Source organism: Mustelus asterias, chromosome 26, assembly GCF_964213995.1.
Source record: "Mustelus asterias chromosome 26, sMusAst1.hap1.1, whole genome shotgun sequence".
Classification (NCBI taxonomy): domain Eukaryota; kingdom Metazoa; phylum Chordata; class Chondrichthyes; order Carcharhiniformes; family Triakidae; genus Mustelus; species Mustelus asterias.
This window is the reverse complement of record NC_135826.1, coordinates 16,528,792-16,542,071: the sequence shown is the minus strand read 5'-3', so window position 1 is coordinate 16,542,071 and position 13,280 is coordinate 16,528,792. Positions and strand designations below refer to the sequence as shown.

At 41.5% G+C, this 13,280-nt stretch overlaps 1 protein-coding gene across 2 annotated transcripts in view; it reads left to right on the top strand.

The window, feature by feature from the left end:
- The first annotated feature begins 8,205 nt into the window (after nucleotides 1-8,205).
- Nucleotides 8,206-13,280, top strand: part of LOC144479481 (E3 SUMO-protein ligase PIAS4-like) — an 82,806-nt gene continuing 77,731 nt past the window's right edge. For both annotated transcript variants that reach the window (XM_078198194.1, XM_078198195.1), the window contains exon 1: nucleotides 8,206-8,297. The gene's annotated coding sequence lies outside the window, so the exon portion shown is untranslated. The remainder of the gene's footprint in view (nucleotides 8,298-13,280) is intronic.

Sequence of the window (13,280 nt, the reverse complement as noted above, 5' to 3'; positions counted from 1 at the left end):
CAATGGTCCTCCATTCTAATTATTCTAATTATATCCCCCCCCCCCCCCCCACCACCACCCCCCCCCCACCACCACCCCCCCCCCCCCCCCCACCACCCCCCCCCCCACCACCACCCCCCCCCCCACCACCACCCCCCCCCCCCCACCACCACCCCCCCCCCCCCACCACCACCCCCCCCCCCCCCCCACCACCACCCCCCCCCCCACCACCACCCCCCCCCCCCCAAATAAACCTGTTGGACTTTAACCTGGTGTTGTGAGACTTCTTACTGTGTTCACCCCAGTCCAACGCCGGCATCTCCACATCATAGTTAGTCTTACTCAGGCTGGCTGTATAGGTGTTACAATGTCTCTGGGATATATATGTGTGCGTGTGTGTGAATGCATGTATGGATTCTGGAAAAACAAAAGCAGTTTCAGTTCCAAAGAAATACAATGAGGCTTTTGTCAAATGGCCTACAGAGACTTGATGTCAAAACTCACAAATCAAGCATGGCTGGCTCATCCTGATATGGCAACCATGTGACGAAATGAATCACGCATCTTCATGAAAGGATGGGCTGAAAATGCGAGGAAAAAATCTAACCCGAAAATCCCTGAATTTATCAGTAAATGCAAAAAAATCATGAACTCAATGATCAAGAGTCAGGTAGAAAGTTTGTAAGCAATATTACCATTTTTATTTTGTATTGTTCAGAGTGAGATCATCGACTCTTGCACAAATTTCAATTAGAATTCCTCCCAGTGTTGCTCAGGGCAATGTTAAGGCAATTGGGGACTGATTGTGTGTATTCATGGCAAATAAAGGTAGCAGCAAAGTTAAGGAACAGGCCAGATGCACTTTGATTATCTTAGTTGGCTACCAGTGATACACTAATTGAAGTCCACAAGTGCTGAGCATCAACTGGAATATGTGGATATAGAGGATGCATCTTCAAAATTACTTAGAAGTTAAACAAGGTGCAAAACTAGTGTGTCTGATACTATCTCCTATTTTTCTCAACTGAGGATTCTTTAATGCTATAATTGGCAGGGTCTTAACCACGTCAATTCATTCCTATAATTCTGCTCTCTTTCCTCTCCCTCCCAGAACCACGGTAGCATTCCCCTTGTCCTTCCTTACCTTCCACTCCATCAGCTGCCACATTCAACAGATCATCCTCCACTATTTCCGCCACCTCCAGTGTGATAGCACCAGAAACACATCTCCCTTCCCTTGTCAGTATTCCAAAAGGCCCATTCTCTCCACAACAGCTCGGCCCATTCCTCAATCACTCCCAAAATCATCTTGTGTTCCCATGACACCTTACCATGCAAGCATAGAGCATACAACACCTGCTCTTTTACCTCTTCCTTTCCCACTTTCTAAGGTGCTAAATACTCTTTCTGAGTGAAACAGTGATTCATTTCCCTTGTTTCAATTTATTTTCTACTCACTAGGCAGAGTCTCCTACAATGGGGTGACTGCTTTGTGCTGCATCACTGTTTACTGCACAAGCATGACCCCCAAACTTGTGGTTGCTCGTCACTTCAATACTCTGGCCACTCCCACTCTGATCCCCTCCTCCTGTCCTCAACTTCCTACACTATTCCAATGAAGTTCAGTGTAAGCTCAAAGAACAACCCCTCACCTTCCAATTGGGCACTTTAAAGCTCTCCAGATTTAACAGCGAGTTCAACAATTTAAGATTACAACTTCTACTTTTGGGATGAAAGCTGTTGATGATGATACTCTTTTCCCCACTATAACTTCTACTGCCAACTGGAAAGGCATTAAGTACAGTTGTGCACGTGCACTCAATCTGCACCGAGGCTGCCAGTGAATTCACAACTGATCCTGATGGCTTTCGGTTCAGTGGCATCATTGTTACAGATGCAAATCCCACTGCAGATTTTTTCTTCATCATGGGGATAAAATTGTTGAACATATATATATATTTGATTTTTCTCAACTACACCTGTCCAGACCCTTTTTTAAAAAACTTACCCTATTATCCTTTCCTTTTAGCTTATTGTAATAAGCGCATCATCTCTTTTGTCATTAATCTCTCCTACCTTCGACTGTTTTTGTTTCCTCCCCTTCTGTTTATCCACTACTCCCTGGCTTTTGTATTTACTTACAACATGTTACATCTCTAATATTTTTCGAAGTTCTCACAGAAGATCATTGTCCTGTAAGGTTGACTTTATGTTTGTCTCTACTGGTGTGCCTGACCTTCTGAACATTTCCAGCATCTACTGTTTTCATTGTACAAAATGGAAGCACAAGTTTAAACTGGTGATAGTAAATTTAAGACCGAGGTTGACAGGCAGGTTCTTCTTCATCAAAATAACAATCAACAACTGGAATGAATTTGCAGATTGCATCGTAAAGGCATTTAAGAAATGGCCAGATGCTATGTTGAGATAATTGTAGACCTCTCTGAATGAGCATTTGAACACGGGCTGAATGGTCTTCTACATCTGTTACCTTGTGATCCTGTGGTAAACAGCCACAGGTTTTCATATGACCTTGTATTATATAGCCATTTCATTCTGGAAGTCCATTTGGGATGGTGTATGCATTGTTTACACAACTTAATCTATGTATAGTATTACTCAGGAGCTGTCAGTTATCTGTCACCCTGAAATTCAGAGGAACATAACTTTAAAAGGATAATTGGCTTATAATTCTTATACTATGTGAAGAATACAAAGCGAATTCTGTATGCACTTCTACTATTTTCTTACTATATTTCACAATAATCAGCTCTATAACCAAACAGTTAATGTTAAATATTTCTCTCTCTCTTCATACTATACACGACCATGGACCTCCATGTTCATCTTGCTCTGGTGGCTTGGATCATCTTCGTTGATGGTATATTCATTCAGTTTGTAAAGCTTTTTAAAAAGATTGCTCTTTATCTATCCTGACCTCTTTATCATTGACCTTTTCTATCAGCATCAGACTTTCTAAATCATGATTTCTTATTTGTGCCCAAGAAATTCTCTTCCTGATCAGCAGAGTTCTTTTGGTCTCAGATTTTACAAACACCTCATGTGACTTGCCCAAGATAGCTTCATTATTCACTTCAACCACAACTCTGCAGCCTCAATTCTTCTCTGTATTGCTTCACTGATGGCCCAACACTCCCATATGTCAAAATCAATGTGATATAGCATTCCAGGCCTTTCAGTTTTGTTTCATGGCCAACTTTGAGTTACCATAATCATTTTCATTTTTTGAAATGCACGTTTGGCCATTCCAATCCTTTGTATTATTTCTTAATCACACTTTCCATCCGATGTCAACATACTTTCTAGATAATAATTTGTCTATCTGTCTAACCTTTTCATTGTTTACTGTGACTTTACATGCTGGTATGACTTTCTTTTGGGACACCACTAGACATTAGTTTTCTTACAAGTTATGGTCAGCCCTTCTCACTTTCACTAACTACTCTGTCCAAAATCTTTTGCAGTTTCCCTTTAGAGTCAGCAATAAGAATGATGTCATCAGTATATCTTATTTAAGTTACAACCTCCAATTAATAATCTAGGGAATATACATCAAGTATTTGGACGAGAGAACCAAAAGTAATATTTCCAAGTTTGCTGATGACACTAACTTGGTGGGAAGGTAAGTGGTGAGGAGGATGTTAAGGAGCTTCAAGGTGATTTAGACAAGTTGACAGAGTGAGGAATACATACCAGGTGCAATATAACGTGAATAAATGTGAAGTTATCCACTCTAGATGAAGAAATGAAGTGGTAGAATGTTATTTAAATGGTGATAGATTGGAACATATTGACAAAGGGGCCTGGGTGTCTAGTACACCACTCACTCAAAGCAAACATGCAGGTGTAGCAAGCAGTTAAGACGGCAAATGGTATGTTGGCCTTCATTGCAAGAGGACTTGAGCAAGGATGTTTGATTGTAGCTGTACAGGCACTCGGTGAGACCACATCTGGAGAATTGTGTGTAGTTTTGGTCACCTTATCTAAGAAAGGATGTACTTGCCATAGAGTGCAGCAAAAATTAACCAGACTGATTCCTGGGATGGTAGGATTGTCACAGGAGGAGAGATTGGGTCAACTGGGCCTTTATTCACCAGAATTTAGAATAAGAGGGATCTAATTGAAATGTATAAAATTCTGACAGGGCTGGACAGACTGGATGCAGGATGTTGTTTCCTCTGGCAGGATGGTCTAGATCAAGGGATCACAGGCTGAGAATCCAGGGTAGGTCATTTAGATATGAGATGAAATTTCTTCACTTAGATGGTTGTGAACCTATGGACTTCTCTACCACAGAAGGCTGTGGAGTCCAAGTCACTGAATATATTTAAGAAGAAAATAGGTAGATTTCTAGACTTGAGATGTTAAGGGGTATGGTGAAATCGCCGGAGTATGGAGTATGGGGCAGCATGGTGGCACAGTGGTTAGCACTGCTCCCTCACAGCACCAGCGACCTGGTTTGATTCCCGACTTGGGTCACTGTCTGTGTGAAGTCTGCATGTTCTCCCCGTGTCTGCGTGGGTTTCTCTGGGTGCTCTGGTTTTCTCCCACAGTCTGAAAGACGTGTTGGTTAGGTGAATTGGTCATGCTAAATTCTCCCTCAGTGTACCTGAACAAGCGCCGGAGTGTGGCGACTAGGGGATTTTCACAGTAACTTCATTGCAGTGACTAATAAATAAAAACTAAAAAAAGACAAAAACTTTAGAGAATCAGCTGTGATTATGTGGAATGGCAGAACAGACCTGAGGGGACAAATGGCCTCCACCTACTCCTATTTTCTCTGTCGAGATTCTAACATGCTCATCAATTCTTCAAATATTAGCTTATCAAATGCCTTACTGTAATCAATAAAACACATGAATACAACAAGTTCCACATCTGTTGCTCTTTCTGATAATGTGTACTAAAAAGATAGCATTTCTCATTCCTCTATCTGCTACAAAATCACAATGAAGATATCTGACTTTACCTTGCTTCTGAACCTATCAGTTCTTGAAAAAGGATCTTAGTAATGTATGAATGCCAAAAATTAATTACTGGTGGGTTACATTTCCTTATGTTCTGCACTGGGTTCACCTGTATAATTTCTATTTGCTAGATTCTGTAAATATTCAATCCATTTAATCCTAATTCAGTAAAGTACAGAGGAAGTGCTGTATCGTTGAAGTTGCTATCTTTCATAGCTGGTTACTTGCTCAGGTGGATATAAAAGATCCCACGGCATTATTTGTTAAACAGCAGAGGAATTCTCCTAATGTCAGGACCATTAATGGACTAAACAGTTGAAAACAGCTCACCACTGCCTTCTCAAGGGCAATTTGGGATGGGCAATAAATGTTGGCCGAGCCAGTGAAGCTAACATCTCTTGAATGATTGAAGAACAAATCCCTCAACAAAGCAGCAGAAAAGATGGTCTGCCCTCATTTATCACACTAAAAGCAAAATACCACGGATGCTGAAGATCTGAAACATAAACACAAAGTGCTGAAAAAACTCAGCAACTCTGGCTGCCTCTGTGGAGAGAGTCATATTGGACTTGAAACATTAACTCTGTTTCTCTTTCCACAGTTGCTGCCAGACTTGATAAGTTTTTGCAGCACTTCCTGTTTTCATTTAATTTATTTCACTGCTGCTTGCATGATATTGCAGTTCAAAATTATATGCCACCCTTGTCTACAAAACAGCGAAGGTGCTATAAAGTGATTCACTGACTGTGTTGAACTTTGGGATATCCTAGAGAGATGAAAGGCAAATAAAAACAAGTTATTCCTTTCATTGAAACTGAATAAACTGCTGCCCATTGGGAGTGAAATTGCTGTTCTAAGTGTTACAATCCATGTGGAGACTAATAACTTAAAAATAAACAGGATTCCCCACAACACCAACAGAAAGAAAACATCTGGACAATATTTTACTTTTTAAAAGTGTGACAACATTTGACCTGGAAGCAGTAAATAAAATTTGTGAATTCTCAAAAACAATTACAGATTTCACAATTATTTTTTAAAATGTTTCAAAAGGAGTTTTAAGAATTTGCTTCATTTAAAAAGTGATGAACTGAAATTTTATTGACTAATACAAAATACTGGTCTACATGACCTGGAAGCAGTAGCAACAGGAAGGAAGTGACAATGGAAACCATACTGCCAGAGACAAAAAACCTGCAGCAGAGGAGGACAGAGCAGGCACATTTACAAGGAGCTGTGTTTGTAATACAATTAAAGGGGGCAGAAAAGTGAAGATAGGATTACAGCAGAACTTGAGTTGGACAATTCCACTGCAATGCTTCAGTTTTGCCAGAGGTGACCAGACTGTTTAATTAAGTTTATTAAAGGAGTCTGCCAAAGGGGTTCTGGGGAACCTGTTGCATCAAAACTGTCATGAACCTAGATAAAATAAAAACACAAAATTCTGGATAAACGCAGCAGATTTGGCAGCGTCTGTGGAGTGAGAAACAGGGTTAACATTTTGAGCACATATGACCCTTCTACAAAACTGAAGAGGGACAGAAATGTAATGAATCATATCGTTGGAGAGGGGATGGGACAGAATGGAAGATCAGAGCTACGGAGAGATTGACAAAGATATCATGGACGTAAGAGAAAGGGGGTGTTAATGGTGCCATTAAGGACTGAGGGATGTCGATAGTGGCAAAATTAGGATAGCAGCGTGTGTTAGGAGAATAAAGGTCAGTGCTCAGTGGGAGCAAAACTGAATAACAAGGACAAGTGGCCATGTGGTGTAGAGGTGGGGTTGTGTTGGCACAAGCCAAGGGAACCAAAAACCAAAAGAGGGTGTCAAGATGGAGGGGAAAGTTCACAGTCTAAAGTTGTTGAACTCAATGTTGAGTCCAGAGGGCTATAATGTGTTTCTCGGAAGATGAGATATTGTTCTTCCAGTTTGCGTTGGGCATCACTGGACCACTGCAGCAGGCCAAGGATGGAAATGTTGGGATGAGAACAAGCTGCTGAGTTGAAATGGCATGTGGTACCACAATTGTACGGAAAGTGATGTGATGATTGTGGCCCTGCAAGTCATTAAATTGTTGGTACAACAAAGTTAAGTCAAATTTACATGTTAATTCATGTTTAATATACATTGATTCTGACTTAAGTAAAAGTTACAAAAAGTGAAATCTTGTTGGTAATTACTTCTGAGGGTCATTTATTTTGGTTTATGGTTCCCCACAGGAACTGCAAAAAAAATTTCTACTGTAACAAACAAACCACAATCAACATAATTCAAGCATTACTTTACAGGTGTAGGGTATTTCAATAGTCAATATAAAGACATGCCTAAGGTAGTTACAAGCACTCACGTTACTTTCCACACAAACGTGAAGCCATGGGTAATCTCAGTCTTCCCAACTCAGCCTCCATTTTGTCGGACAGTCTGCTTGCCATCCAATCATTTTGGCCCTTGTGTCACATTCATCAACTGTATAACATCCCATGTCCATTACCAAATACATCACACATCTATATCTACTCTCACTCAAGTCACTGAATTCCGAGATACTCCCTTCTCTAACTCCTTTAAATGATCTGGTGAGTTCTGGCACCACTTCAACAGTAGCAAAGGCTATTGTTCAATCCACAATCCCTCACTCTTCCTGTGTCAGTGTTCTTTCCTCTCTAATTGCATAAGACACACAGTAACACAGTCTCTGCTCTATTCTGAGAGACTTGCTTCAACACCAGGATCTGTTGGAATACTATTTAAAAATGTTCCATCTGGAAGGAGACTGGCTTGTTTTTTCTCTTTGCATGAATTCTCAGTTTTCTGAACTGCCAAACATAAAAAAGACCGACTTCAGACTTCTGCAGTTACTCTCTCCACATAAATGGGTGCCACTCGGCTTTCCTGCTTGTTGTTTATTGTATTTGGCATTAGAATCTACTGCAGGAGCCCAAATCTTTCCAATTCTTTGCCTACGCTACTCTCAGTCCCGAGCCAGGGATCCAAATAGTTTGCTGACTCTTTGCCTCTTGTTCCCGTTTTGTTCCATAGAAGAAATTTTAGCTGAGACCTTCCCTTCCTCTGCTCGCCAATCGACGATTTCGCCATTCACGTTAAGGGGCGGAAAATCGCTGTGTGGCGAGCACACTGGTGGAAATCCTCAGCCCCTATGTCAACAGCAGTCTGACACGCTGCAGTTGCGGGCCTCCCGACAAGGGCGGCGCTCTGGCGCCAGGCCCCGGTTACTGGGTGGTACTGTGGGGCTCCCTGGCTGCAGAAAGACTCCAAACCTCCTCCCTGGACAGAACACCGGCCTGGAAACCAACACGGGCAAAACCGTAAGAAACCGATTTGCATTTTAAATCCTTTTCCTGCTCTCGTTCATGCGCCAACTTCCCAAAGATCAAAGAGACCCCGCCCGGAAACAGTAAGGTCCGGATCCAGTGTTGTCACCGCTGAGAGTGAGCGTGCCTCTCGGGCCTCTCACACTCAAACCTCAATCGCTGCTCCGACCAATATATTCTGCTGCCTGAGGAAGAAGCCAGTCTAGGGGCTGTCAGCCGCCTCCCTCCACTGAGGCCTGTTCCAGCGGCTCCGCTTCCGCCAGGCAGCTCTTTGACCTCCAGAAATTAACCAAACAAAAGGTCACCCGCCCGACCTGTTCCTGGCAGCAAAACCAAAAATATCACCCGCCCGACCCGCTCACATCAGAAAATAAAACTTCAACACTCCCCTTGATGTTTTACACCCCTGACAGTTTAATTAAACCTTCTTTTGTACTTTAAAAAAAATTATTCTCCTATTGTCACCTTTTGAGTTTCATATTCAGTTACATTCATGGGTTATTGTTTGATGATGACATTGTTTTGGAACTCGTTCAATGCAGCCCAATTCCCCAATGAGTCCATGGATGTTTCATGGACAGGGGATGTTTCGTGGACAGGTTATGTTTCCGTTTTGATCTGGACTTCGGCTGACAACTCAAAAATAGTGTGCAGCTGAAAAACAACCCTAAAAATGATTTTGTTCAAAGCAACTACATAGATTAATAAAAACAGAAAACGCTGTAAAGGGAAAGCTAAACATTCAGATCGGTCATTATTCAATGCCCAATATTTCAGCACTTGTATTAATAGAAACTGAAGTTCACTGACTGCTATTTTTGTAGCAGTGGATTTGAAAGAAAACTTGGGTTCTGAATTATGCATTTCACATCAGAATGTTCCAAAGTATTTTCACCAATTAATTATTTATTTTTGAAATGTAGTCATTACAGTATTAGCCCCTCTCATCTGTGCTCCTCTAACAATGTAGTCGTACTTCCACCATTAAAGTGTCAGCTTTGAGTCAAGGATAGCACTCGCCTCAGTCAGAAGTCACGGCTTATTACCTACTCTAGGTTTTGAACACGATCTGGGCTATTTACAGTAGCGTGCTACATTGTCAGAAAGTACTATATTTTAGATTGTCATTTCTTCTTAGATTAGCTGGTCATTCAATTCATTTTTTGTGGGATGTGGCCGTAGAGATGTGGCAGACCAGCAAAGAATGCATTGGAATAGTCAGGTCTAGAGTAAACAATGGCATGAATTAAGGCTTCAGCAGCCAATGAACTGAGATGGGGCAAAGTTGGGCCATGTTATGGAGTTAGAAATAGGCCATCATAGTAATTGCATCAATTTTTAATAAAAATAATTTAATGGGATGCAGGTATTGCTGACATGGCCAGCATTTGTTGTCCATCCAGAATTGCCTTTGAACTCAGTAGTAATGATCCAAAGCCCTCTTGAATGCCTCAATTGAACCTGCATCCTCCACACTTCCAGGCAATACATTCCAGACTCAAACCACTCGCTGTATAAAAAAGATTTTTCTCACATCACATTCGCTTTTTTTGCAAATCACCTTTAATCCCTTTTGTTTTTACACTTTTATGAGGGGAACAGTTTTTCCCTATCTACTCTGTCCAATCCCCTCATGATTTTGAACATCTCTTACCAAATATCCTTGCAGCCTTCTTTCTAAGGAGAACAGTCCCAGCTTCTCCAATCTATCCTCATAACTGAAGTTTCTATCCTTGGAACCATTCTTGTAAACCTCTTCTAAACTCTCTCCAACCTTCATATAGTGTGATGCCAAGCTGAGGTCTAACTAGTATCTTGTATAAGTTCAGCTCAATCTCCTTGCTCTTGTACTCTCTGCTCCCATTAATAAAGCCCAGAATATATGCTTTAATAACTGCTCTCTCCATCTGCCCTGCCATCATTTCAGAGGGCTGTTAAGGGTCTAGGGCAGGGGGGAGCTTTAGAGAAAATTTGACCAGGAGCACTAGTGAATGGAAGGGACACGGGAATGGCAGCTGAGTGGATAGTGTCGATCTCAGTGACAAAAATACACTGGTTCCTTACGCTTATTAGAACATAGAAAAGCTACAGCACAAACAGGCCCTTCGGCCCACAAGTTGCGCCGAACATGTCCCTACCTACTAGGCTTACCTATAACCCTCTATCTTACTAACTTCCATGAACTTATCCAAAAGTCTCTTAAAAGACCCTATCGAATCTGCCTCCACCATCACTACCGGCAGCTGATTCCACGCACCCACCACCCTCTGAGTGAAAAACTTACCCCTAACATCTCCTCTGTAACTACTCCCCAGCACCCTAAACCTGTGACCTCTTGAGGCAACCATTTCAGCCCTGGGTAAAAGCCTCTGAGAATCCACTCTATCAATACCTCTCAACATCTTATACACCTCTATCAGGTCACCTCTCATCTTCGCCTCTCCAAGGAGAAAAGACCTAGCTCTCTCAACCTATCCTCATAAGGCATGCCACCTAATCCAGGCAACATCCTTATAAATCTCCTCTGCACCCTTTCTATGGCTTCCACATCCTTTCTGTAATGAGGCGACCAGAACTGGGCACAGTACTCCAGGTGGGGTCTGACCAGGGTCCTATACAGCTGCAGCTTTATCTCCCGATTTCTAAACTCAATTCCTCTATTGATGAAGGCTAGTATTCCATACGCCTTCTTAACCACAGCCTCTACCTGCGACGCTGCTTTGAGCGTCCTATGAACCCGGACTCCAAGATCCTTCTGATCTTCCACACTGCCAAGCGTCTTACCCTTAATATTATATTCTTTCATCCTATTCGACCTGCCAAAATGAACCACCACACACTTATCTGGGTTGAAGCCCATCTGCCACTTCTCCGCCCAGTCTTGCATCTTATCTATGTCTCGTTGCAACTGCAACAAGACATATTGTTAGAGATGAGAATTGTGGAGACGAGGAAGAGTAGTTTAACAAGACAATTTGTAATAGAGGATAGAAGCCAGGGGTTATATTTCCATTCCAAGATGGTCCTGTAATAGTGAATAATTTTAGCAGACAGGAGCATCACTTGATCGTGTTTTATGTACACCAGTCAACCAGTTATCCACTATATCCTCTGAAGTCTGTGTCCCTTGAATTTAAAGGAGCAGCACTGAGGGCTGCACTGGGGGAAACTGCGAGGGTAAGAGAGAGAGAGTAATCGTTTTATTGGAGATTAAAGCACTTACTGCAGTTGAATAAATAAATAAATAAAAACAGTGGGTTGAGTTTTTGTTATTTCGTAAGCTTGGGAACAAAAGACCTGTTCAACAGATTTTGCCTGGCAATAGGCATTCTAAAGTGCCCACCCCAAAGGAAGCTTTTCAAATTGATAATATAAAGAGTGAGAGAGATCAGGCTAATGATGTGTGTGTCTCTGTATCTTAATGACCTACTGGTAGAAGTTGTCGAGTATTTCAAGTATCTGGGAACCTGTATAGATCAGAAGCTAAGCTTCACATAGAAAACCAATTGTACTTCTAATTAGAAAAGTTAATAACTCTTAACATTGTTTAAAAAGTTATTGAGCTGTGCGTTGTCTACCAATGATTTTACCTGCAGTATTGACAATTCTGGTCAGCTTACATTTGCATTTCACACTCAGGTTACTATACCAGATTGTCATGTTGAATGTTAGGATACTTTTGTATATCCTTTCTAAAACATCTTGACTCATTCCAAACTCTTTCAGTTTTCCAATTAAAAGTACAATTGGTTTTCTATGCGAAGCTTAGCTTCTGATCTATACATATTTCCAGATACTTGAAATACTCTACAACTTCTACCGATTGGTTATTAAGATACAAAGGTACACACATATGTAGGTCATTGCTATATAAAAGTAGCTCTTTGGTCTTATCTACATTTATTATAGGTGGCAGTGGGGCCACTGGTACTGGATGCGCATGAGAAACGAACTGAGGCTTGTCTAGTGCAGAGCTGGAAGGAGATGAATGGAACTGCTGAAGGCACCATTTTGTTGATATATGTCAACACAAAACTGGTACTCATTGGGCCTCCAAAACACTGATTTTCAGAGTGAAATACTAGTGATTGACATACTTTCTGCCTATTTCCATATGTGGATGTCGTATCCCCATGATCAGCAGTGTGCATTCACCTGCCTAATATCTAAGTAAACAATTGCAAAACCCATTAATTGAACAGAGAACACTGTCCATCTCCAGGAATGGCTCAGCAGGATCATCATTGACAAACAAAGTGGATTATTAAGGAATATAGCTACCAGTCTTGACTTATGGCATATTGTAAGAGAACCAATGTGAATTCATTTGTCCTTACCAATTTACCTTTGACAACATTGGCAGAAGTGGCCACCACATGGTCTTTGTTAAGACCATTTTCATCTTCTAATTAAGGTTACCTCATTGTGAGGTACCACCACTGTACTAAGTTGGATAGATTCAGAACAGATCGAACAGCTCAAATCCCTGGCATCCACGCGGGTTCGTGGGCCACCAGCAGCAGAATTGAATACCAGAACAATCTGTAACCTCAATAACAGTGCTAACCTAGCTGAGCATGGATTGCATGCAGGCTACAGACAGCTAATGATCCCAGAACCAGTGGCAAATCAAGAAGTGAATGATGGTGGACAACCAAGCAACTAACAAGAGAAGTACGATCCTTGAACATCCCTATTTTCACCAATGTAGGAGCCGGTAAAAAAGTGCAAAACACAAGGCATTTGTAACCGAGCGAATATTTTATGATTCATCTTTGCCTCTATCTGAGGTCCACACTTTCTCAAATTCAAGACCTCAGCCAATTTGATTCACTCTGTGTGACATTGAAAAAACAGCTGAGTGGAGTAAAGGTATTAGATTGTTCATCTCCAAATGGGAGTCTGGCTACGTCTCTTTGGCATTCAATGGTATCACCAAACTTGCACCATGAACAAGGATCAGTGATCTGAAACAAA